Genomic DNA, 8,588 nt, shown 5'->3' on the forward strand with positions numbered 1-8,588 from the left:
GCCTCCGAGGCTCTTATTGTACCTTTCTTACAGTAGTGATAGTTGGAGTCCGTGGGCTCCCATGGTTTTTCCCTATTTGGGTTTTCCACGTAAACATCTTGCGTTATTTCTGTGTACTCCCTTTTGTGTGCACGTCTATTCCCATTCCCGTGTTGCACTCCGTAGGAAGTGATTTAAGGCTTGGTTGTGGCCGACCAGTATTCCACGCTATTCCTCTCACCTTCGACATAACTCCAGTAACCATGACCAAGCAGATACTGGTGCATCTTGAACGATTACCGACTAACCGGCTGTAATCTTGATCATGAGTATATATATTTTGGCCTTATTCGTTGTTCGATCTTCGTTGTGAGGTCTCTACGTATTTGTGTGCGCGACTCGGTCGTGGTTTCACGTCGCTCCTCCCTTTGTTCGGTTATTCCTTGGTTCAGGGCCCCCGCGGTCTAGCTTTGGTTTCTCCTGTGCGTGCAAACTAAACACGACATCAGAAGTACGAGAGTTCGGTAAAACACAGAAATCATAGAGAAGGAGAGGGAGAGACTGTGACTGAGAGAGAGAGAGTCGAAAACGTAACTATATTCAAAATATAATTCTTTGTATGTTCTTTGTACATACTTGGTGCTCAGTGCGCACCTTTTATACAAGCCCTGACTATCGGGCTCACACAAGTACTTATAGTACCTGACTACTTATAAATGAGCATCCTACTATTACCCCCAAAATTATTCCTTATGAGGAATAACATTCTAACGGCCTCTCGGTTTACATACCGCTACGGCCATATTTTGCACACGGTTTTACGCACCCAGTCTACACACTGGGTTACGCACTCATTTACGCTCTCAACATACATGCACTAGCCGGAAGGATTCATGGAGAAAGGTAAAGAGAACCTGGTATGACGATTAAGGAAGAGCTTGTACAGGTTGAAGCCAACACCTCGACGATGGTACCGAAAATTCGAATCTTTCATGACCAACAATGGGTACCAAAAAATGCAGGCCAATCATTGCGTATTTGTGAAGAAATTTGACGGAGGAGATTTCCTCATCCTCTTGTTGTACATGGAAGACATGTTGATTGTTGGATGGGACCATACGAAGATCCGAGTGCTGAAGAAAGCCTCAAGCATATTGTTCTCGATGAAGGATATGGGTTCGTCAAAGCAAATCCTAGGGATGCATATTGTTCGGGATCGAACCAAGAAATTGTTGTGGTTGTCACAAGAAAAATACGTGACAAAGGTGCTCCAGACATTCAGCATGGAAAGCGCGAAACCGGTCGGCTCGACACTGTCGACGAACTACAAGCTAAGCAAGTATCAATGTCCGAAATTGAAAACCGAAAAAGCCGAGATGTCGAAAGTCCCCTATGCCTTGGCAGTTGGAAGCTTGATGTACGCGATGGTTTGTACCAGGCCGGAGATTGGATACGTTGTTGTAGTAGTCAGCCGATATATGAGCAATCCTAGGAGAGAGCATTGGGTTTCCGTGAAGTGGATATTATGGTACTCGAGAAGCACCGAGAGTGTGTGTCTTCGTTTCGGCTTAGGAAACCCCACATTTGAAGGTTACACGGATTCAGACATGTCGGTTGACGGAGATACAAACCGATCCACGTCCGGATACGTAATGACTTATGTAGGGGGAGTTGTTTCATGCCAATCAAAGCTACAGAAGGTCGTGGCACCATCAACCACGGAAGCTGAATATATGGCCGTAGCGGAAGCTGGCAAGGAAATCATATGGATGAAGGAGTTTATCGGTGAGCTGGGAATTCGGCAAGAGGAATTCAAACTGCATTCTGATAACCAAAGTGCCATCTACCTTGTGAAAAATGCCGCCTACCACTTGAGGACCAAACACTTCGAGAGAAGATATCATTGGCTCTGAGAGCGAGTAGAAGAAAATGAGTTTGCTCTAGTGAAGATCCAAACGACCAAAAATGGATTGGATATGCTGACGAAGGTGTTGTCAACCGAAATGCTAAATGAGTGCCGATAGAGAGTCAGTTTGATGAAGTACCCCATGCCGGAGTGAAGGGGGAGTCTGTTGGGACACATATCCCTCCGCATAGGAAGAAGGGCCGTGTTGGTGAGTATCTCGGCCAAGGCTGAAACCGAAAGTGAAACTGAAATCGTAATCGAAAACCGAAATCGTTTGAGAATACTATAATTGTAAATAGTCTAAAATGACCTTGTGGGTTATACTTGTAAATAGCCAGAAAATTGCTTTTATTTATAAGCAACTAGGGCAAACTTTAGTAAGAGATGTAGTTAATCATTATTGAAAAAGTTAGAACGAGGTAGTTGCCTCTGTAACTGTGAGTGAGAGAGTGAGAGTGTAACTCTATACCCGTCTTTCCGACGAAGGAGAACTCGAGGACGTTGCCTCTGAGTTCCGTATTTGTACTTCCTTTGTAGTATAGTGATTGGTTTTCTTGGGGTATGTGGACCCCCGTGATTTTTCCCAGTTCGGGTTTTGCACATAAAAGATCGGTGTCTCTGTGTCTGCACGTTTTTGTAGGTGTGTACTACTTTTTGTTCTCTACACACAAATACGAACGTGAAAACGGTTGTGGCTGATCGATTCCTAGCAAAGTGGTATCAGAGTGATGGAAAAGTTGTTCAGCGGCATGTTTAAGCTAGCCGGCTCCAACTACTCAGTGTGGAAGTCGAAGATGAGAGTCATGCTCGTATGCAAAGACCTTTGGCTGCCGATGCAATTCGGAGATAAAAGACCAGACAAGATCAATGCCGCGACTTGGGAAGGTTTGCATCTTAAGGCGGCCGCATATATAAGGTGATTTATAGACATGAGTCTATACAACAACTTTGGTGATGAAATAGAAGCAGGCGTCCTATGAAGAAGATCGGCGTCATGTTCGAAAACAAGAACATTGTGAACCGAGTCTCAGTATTTTGAAAAATGGTGAGGCTCTGGTATCAGGATGGTTCCAGTATGGCGGAGCACATAAATGCCTTCCAAGGATTGATGAACGAAACCACCTCTCTAGAAGTACCTCTGGTTGAAGAGGTATTAGCATTGTTGTTGCTGGGATCCTTTCCAGACAGTTGCGAGATGCTCGTTTTCACTTTGGGCAACGCCGGGCCAGAATGGAAGCATCTATCCCTAGAGTAGGTGAAGTCGAGCTTGCTAAACAAAGAAGCTCGCCGGAAGGACCATGAGTCCAATTTCAGCCAGAAGGCCTTAGTCACTCAAGGTGACACGATTCGGGAAAGAGGCCGAAATCGAACTCCCGAGAACCGAGATAAGTTCGGGACTAGGTCAAAGTCGAGGGGGAGACCCAACTGTTTCTATTGTGGGAAGCCAGGGCACTTCCAGAAAAACTACCAACATTTTCGAAAGGAGAAAGGGGGAGTTGATGGTGTAGAGCCGAAGAAAATCCTGAACAGAGAGAACACCTCATGAATCGTTGCGAGTGAGGAGTTGTTGGTCATCAACGATCAATACGAAATGAATCTCTTCGGAGAAGAATCGACATGAGTGGTCGATTCGGGTGCGTTATTCCACCTAAACCCTGACCGAAAGTGTTTCTCATCCTACAGAGGCGGAAATCTCGGATCCATAAAGATGGGAAATGGAGCATGCTGAATCGTCGGCATTCGAGATGTGTGTTTGGAAACCTCAAGAAATCATAAAGACATGATGACGCAATGCGTATAGGAATCCTAAACCTGAAAGTTACAACATTCTACATCTAGCATAGAATGTCCAGTACATGGAGAGCACTAAAGATTTCAATACACGAGCATTGTGTCAATCAAACCTAGAGAATTTTGATCACAACGAGGGTATGAAGGAGTTTTATAGCGAGGCAATCTAACAATGCACATATGAGTTTGTTGATGCGAAAAGTATGACCACAAGTTGCTAAACATCATAAAGACATGATGAAGTAAGTGATTCTTGTTTCATGATTTCTGTTATAGAAGATAGAAAAAATTTCACATATCATACTTGCATTGGCGGTCTACTGGAAGAATAGTACCCTGCCACGGTACAGATGTAGGTTCTATTCCTGGCCAATGCAATAAGCATGAATCGTAAACCTGAAAGTTACTATATATAGCACTCAAGATTCCACATCTTGTGATGAATGTCAAGCACATGGACAACACAAAATAATTCAATACATGGGCATTGTGTGAATCAGATGTATAGAATCTTGGCCGCAAAGAATGCCAAGCACATGGAGAGCACTAAATATTTCTATACATGGGCATTGTCGGAATCAGATGTAGATAATGTTGGCCACAACAAGGGTAGAAAGTAGTGTTATAGTAAGCCAAACAAAAAATGGACATATGAGTTTGTCTATGCAGACTTTCCTTAAGACAACCTTAGACAAGTATCCCCACAAGTTGCTAAAAATTATAAAGACTTGATGACGTAACTGGTTCTTGTTTCATTATTTGTCTTATAGAAGTTGAAAATATTTTAACATATCATACTTGCATTGGTGGTGCAGTGGTAGAATAGTACCCTGGCACGGTACAAACCCGAGTTTAATTCCCGGCCAATGTAATGCGTATGAATCCTAAACCTGAAAGTTACTATATATAGCACTCAAGATTCCACGTCTAGCTTAGAATGTCAAGAACTAAAAATTTCAATATACGGGCATTGTATAAATCGGGTCTAGAGAATGTTGGCCGCAACGAGGGTACAAAGAAAATTTATCGCAACCAATCTAACAATGAACATGTGAGTTTATTGATCCAAAAAGAATTTCCTTTAGACAAGTGTCGCCACAAGTTGCTAAACATCATAAAGAGTTGATGACGTAACTTGTTCTTGTTTTATTATTTTTCTTATAGATGAAGAAAATATTTTAACATATCATACTTTCATTGATGGTCTAGTGGTACAATAGTACCCCGCTACGGTACAGACCCGGGTTGATTCCTAGGGAATGCAATGCGTGTGAATCCTAAACCTGAAAATTACAACATATAGCACTCAAGATTCCACGTCTAGCTTAAAATGTCAAGCACGTGGAATGCACTAGAGATTCAATACACAGACATTGTGTGAATCCGATGTAGTGAATGTCGGCCGCAACGAGGGTACGATGTAGTTTTATAGCGAGCCAATCTAGCAATGAACATGTGAGTTTGTTTACATGAAAATAATTTCCTTGAAACTACTTTACACAAGTATATCCACAAGTTGCTAAACATCATATAGGCTTGATAACATAATTGGTTCTTGTGTCATTATTTGTCTTATGGAAGATGAAAATATTTTAACATATCATACTTGCATTGGGTGTAGTGGTAGAATAGTACCCTGCCACAGTATAGGCCTGGGTTTGATTCCCAGGCAATGCAATGCTTATGAATTCTAAACCTGAAAGTTAGTACATATAGCACTCAAGATTCCACGTCTAGCATAGAATGTGAAGCCCATGGAGAGCAGTAAACATTTCAATACACGGGTATTGTCTCAATCAGGTCTAGAGAATGTTGGCCGCAATGAGGGTACGAAGCAGTTTTATTGCGAGCCAATCTAACAATGAACATGTGAGTTTATTGATCCAAAAAGAATTTCCTTTAGACAAGTGTCGCCACAAGCTGCTAAACATCATAAAGAGTTGATGACGTAACTTGTTCTTGTTTCATTATTTGTCTTATAGAAGATGAAAATATTTTAACATATCATACTTGCATTGGTGGTCTAGTAGTAGAATGATACCCTGCCATGGTATAGACCTGGGTTGATTCCCGGGCAATGAAACGTGTATGAATCCTAAACCTGAAAGTTACAACATATAGCACTCAAGATTCCATGTCTAGCGTAAAATGTCAAGCTCATGGATGTGAAATGTTACGTGTGGAAGCTATATGAAACACAGAATACCGATAGAGAAAAAATAGGTTTAATGGAGAGCTTAAGACACAATATACACAGGAGAGACAGAGAGGGAAAAACACACAGAAAAAACTAAATTCGAATAATGTGTAAACTTTGTACATAGGATGTGCTCAGAGAGGACTTTTATACAAGTTCATACGGATTGATAGAAGTATCGACACGTTGTCGTGCCTTTCGGCGCCGGATCGTTGTGTGAGTCAGTTGGGAACAACCGGGGTTTTGGACTAGGAGGAGAAGAATTTGAGGCTAATCTAGTTATGAATATGAATAGATTATAAGAAAGAGAGATTGAAACTTGTGAATCCCACAGGTATTTTGTATTAGATTAATCAATATTAAGATAAGAATATGAATTTGGATTGAAAGAGAAAGATATAGAAACCTCGTGAATCCCACGAGTATAGTTTATTTCGTGAATCCCACGAATATAATTTATTAATTGGTGTTTTCAAAAATATATCCAATTTCCAAATATTCCACTTAATAAATTATATTCGTGGGATTCACGAAATAAATTATACTCGTGGGATTCATGAAGTTTCTATATTTTTCTCTTTCAATCCAAATTCATATTCTTATCTTAATATTGATTAATCTAATACAATATACCTGTGGGATTCACAAGTTTCAATCACTCTTTCTTATAATCTATTCATATTCATAACTAGATTAGCCTCAAATTCTTCCTCCTCTTAGTCCAAAACCCCGGCGGTTCCCACCTGACTCATGCAACGATCCGGCGCCAAAAGGCACGACACAGTTGGCGAACCCGACGTGAAGACGGGTGGCAAAGAGATGGAGAATCAACAAGAGGCGATGAAAACGATGATGATGATGTTCGAGCAGATGCCACAAGAACGAGCGATGTCGAAGATCACGGCAGCAGTAAAGCGGCTCGTACAACGAAACGGACAATTCAACGGAAAGGATGCGTCACACTATCTATGTGAATACAAGGTGGAGATGGTGCGATGTGGAATACCAGAAGGATTGCAAGTGATATCCTTCTGTCGGGTGGCCACAAACGAGTTGCAAGAGAGCATCTACGAGATACAACAACAAAACCCAATGTGGGTATCCTTTGAGAAAGCTCTATTGGAGAAGTATGATTCCGAGAGACCGCAATGACGAGATCGGTGCGAGTTCGAGGAATGGGTGGCATCGGAGAAGACCCGCCGAAGCGTAACACAAGAATGCCTAGAGTTCGAGCATCGTTTTGCTCGTCTCTCCGAGCAGGATCAAAGATTGGTGGGGGAGGATAAAGTCCTAATGTTCGTAAGATCAATCGATCGGAAAAAAAGGATGGACATCGGGATTGAACTTGAAGATGATGACGATGCAAATGGCCTTACCGAGGATTGGGCTAAAGTCGAGAGAGTATGCCGAAGACATTATGAGAGGAAGACGAGAATCTCGTCGGCAACAACATGGCCTATAAGGGATGATCGATTGAGGACGAATGATGTGTCCAAGACGAAGGTTGAAGTACGATACGTCAGTACCACGGGAGAGGGTATAGAACAAGGCATCCTCTTGCCTTGCGAAAGAATAATGGCTAAGGATAAGACCGATGACTTGAGAGTGGTGAACACCACTTCAAGGGTGGAAGAAGATTTCGGGATACGAGTGCCAGAAACATCGAGAGAGAAAGGAGTAAGCATAATCAATGCTTGCATGATCGAGCGAGATAAAGAGTGCGAGGCAGATGTGATTGAGGAGGTAGCCATGAAAGATGACATCGAGTCGGAGGTGGCTATGAATGAGTCAATGGGGGATGGCTGAGGCGAGACTTTCCCAATGTGAGACCGAAGAGACCGAAGGTGGTGGAGAGAAAACGAAGGTCGAAGCCGATGCATATGACGGAGAGATAGCCGAGAAGGTGGCTATGGGTGAAACGACGGAGGACGATAATACCAATGATTCCTACCCACTAATTCTAGAGACTTTGGCGGTTGTGTCGGAGAACCAACATGAGACCGGAGAAACGGGAGATGGCGCAAGGAAGGTAAACTCGGAAACCGGTTCGGATGGAAGATGATCTGTCCGAAATTCCGATCTAAACAAAAGCCGAACCAAGTGGAAGTGGATTCGGCCGAAATCCAATCGGTCGAGCTCGACCCGAACAAAAATCGTTCTAGCCGGAAGCCGATTGATTGAGACCTATGTGGATAAAAATTAATCCGGTCCAACCGGAAGTCAAATCGGTTGAATCCGGTGAACAAGAGGAAAAGAAAGCTAGCTGATCGATTCATAGAAACTAATCGATTGAACCCGGCCCGAAAGGGGGCCAACTCAGTCGAAAACAATCCACTGAGTCGGATTCGGCTGAATACGAATCCGATCAGAAGCCGATCCAACCGAAAGCCGATCGGACTAGACCGATCGGGAAAAAAGTCAAAGTTGATGAAGACAAGAAAGAGGTCAGGAAAAGACACAACCACGGATGACAAGGGCCAAGCGGATTTGAAGGGTGTTACTAACGATGAGATCTCAACAAAGAAGGAAGGCTCTAACGGGAAGAACGTAAACACTAACGCGAGATTGTATGACGAGAGAGAACAAAGAATATGGGGTATTGTGTCAATCAGATCTAGAGAATGTTGGCCGCAATGAGGGTATGAACAAGTTTTATAGCGAGCCAATCTAACAATGAACATGTGAGTTTATTGATGTGGAAAGAGCTTCCTTTGG

Source organism: Azolla caroliniana, unplaced genomic scaffold (genome assembly GCF_043228905.1).
Source record: "Azolla caroliniana isolate FFs.n. ecotype wild unplaced genomic scaffold, voAzoCaro1.0.p SCAF_15, whole genome shotgun sequence".
Lineage (NCBI taxonomy): Eukaryota > Viridiplantae > Streptophyta > Polypodiopsida > Salviniales > Salviniaceae > Azolla > Azolla caroliniana.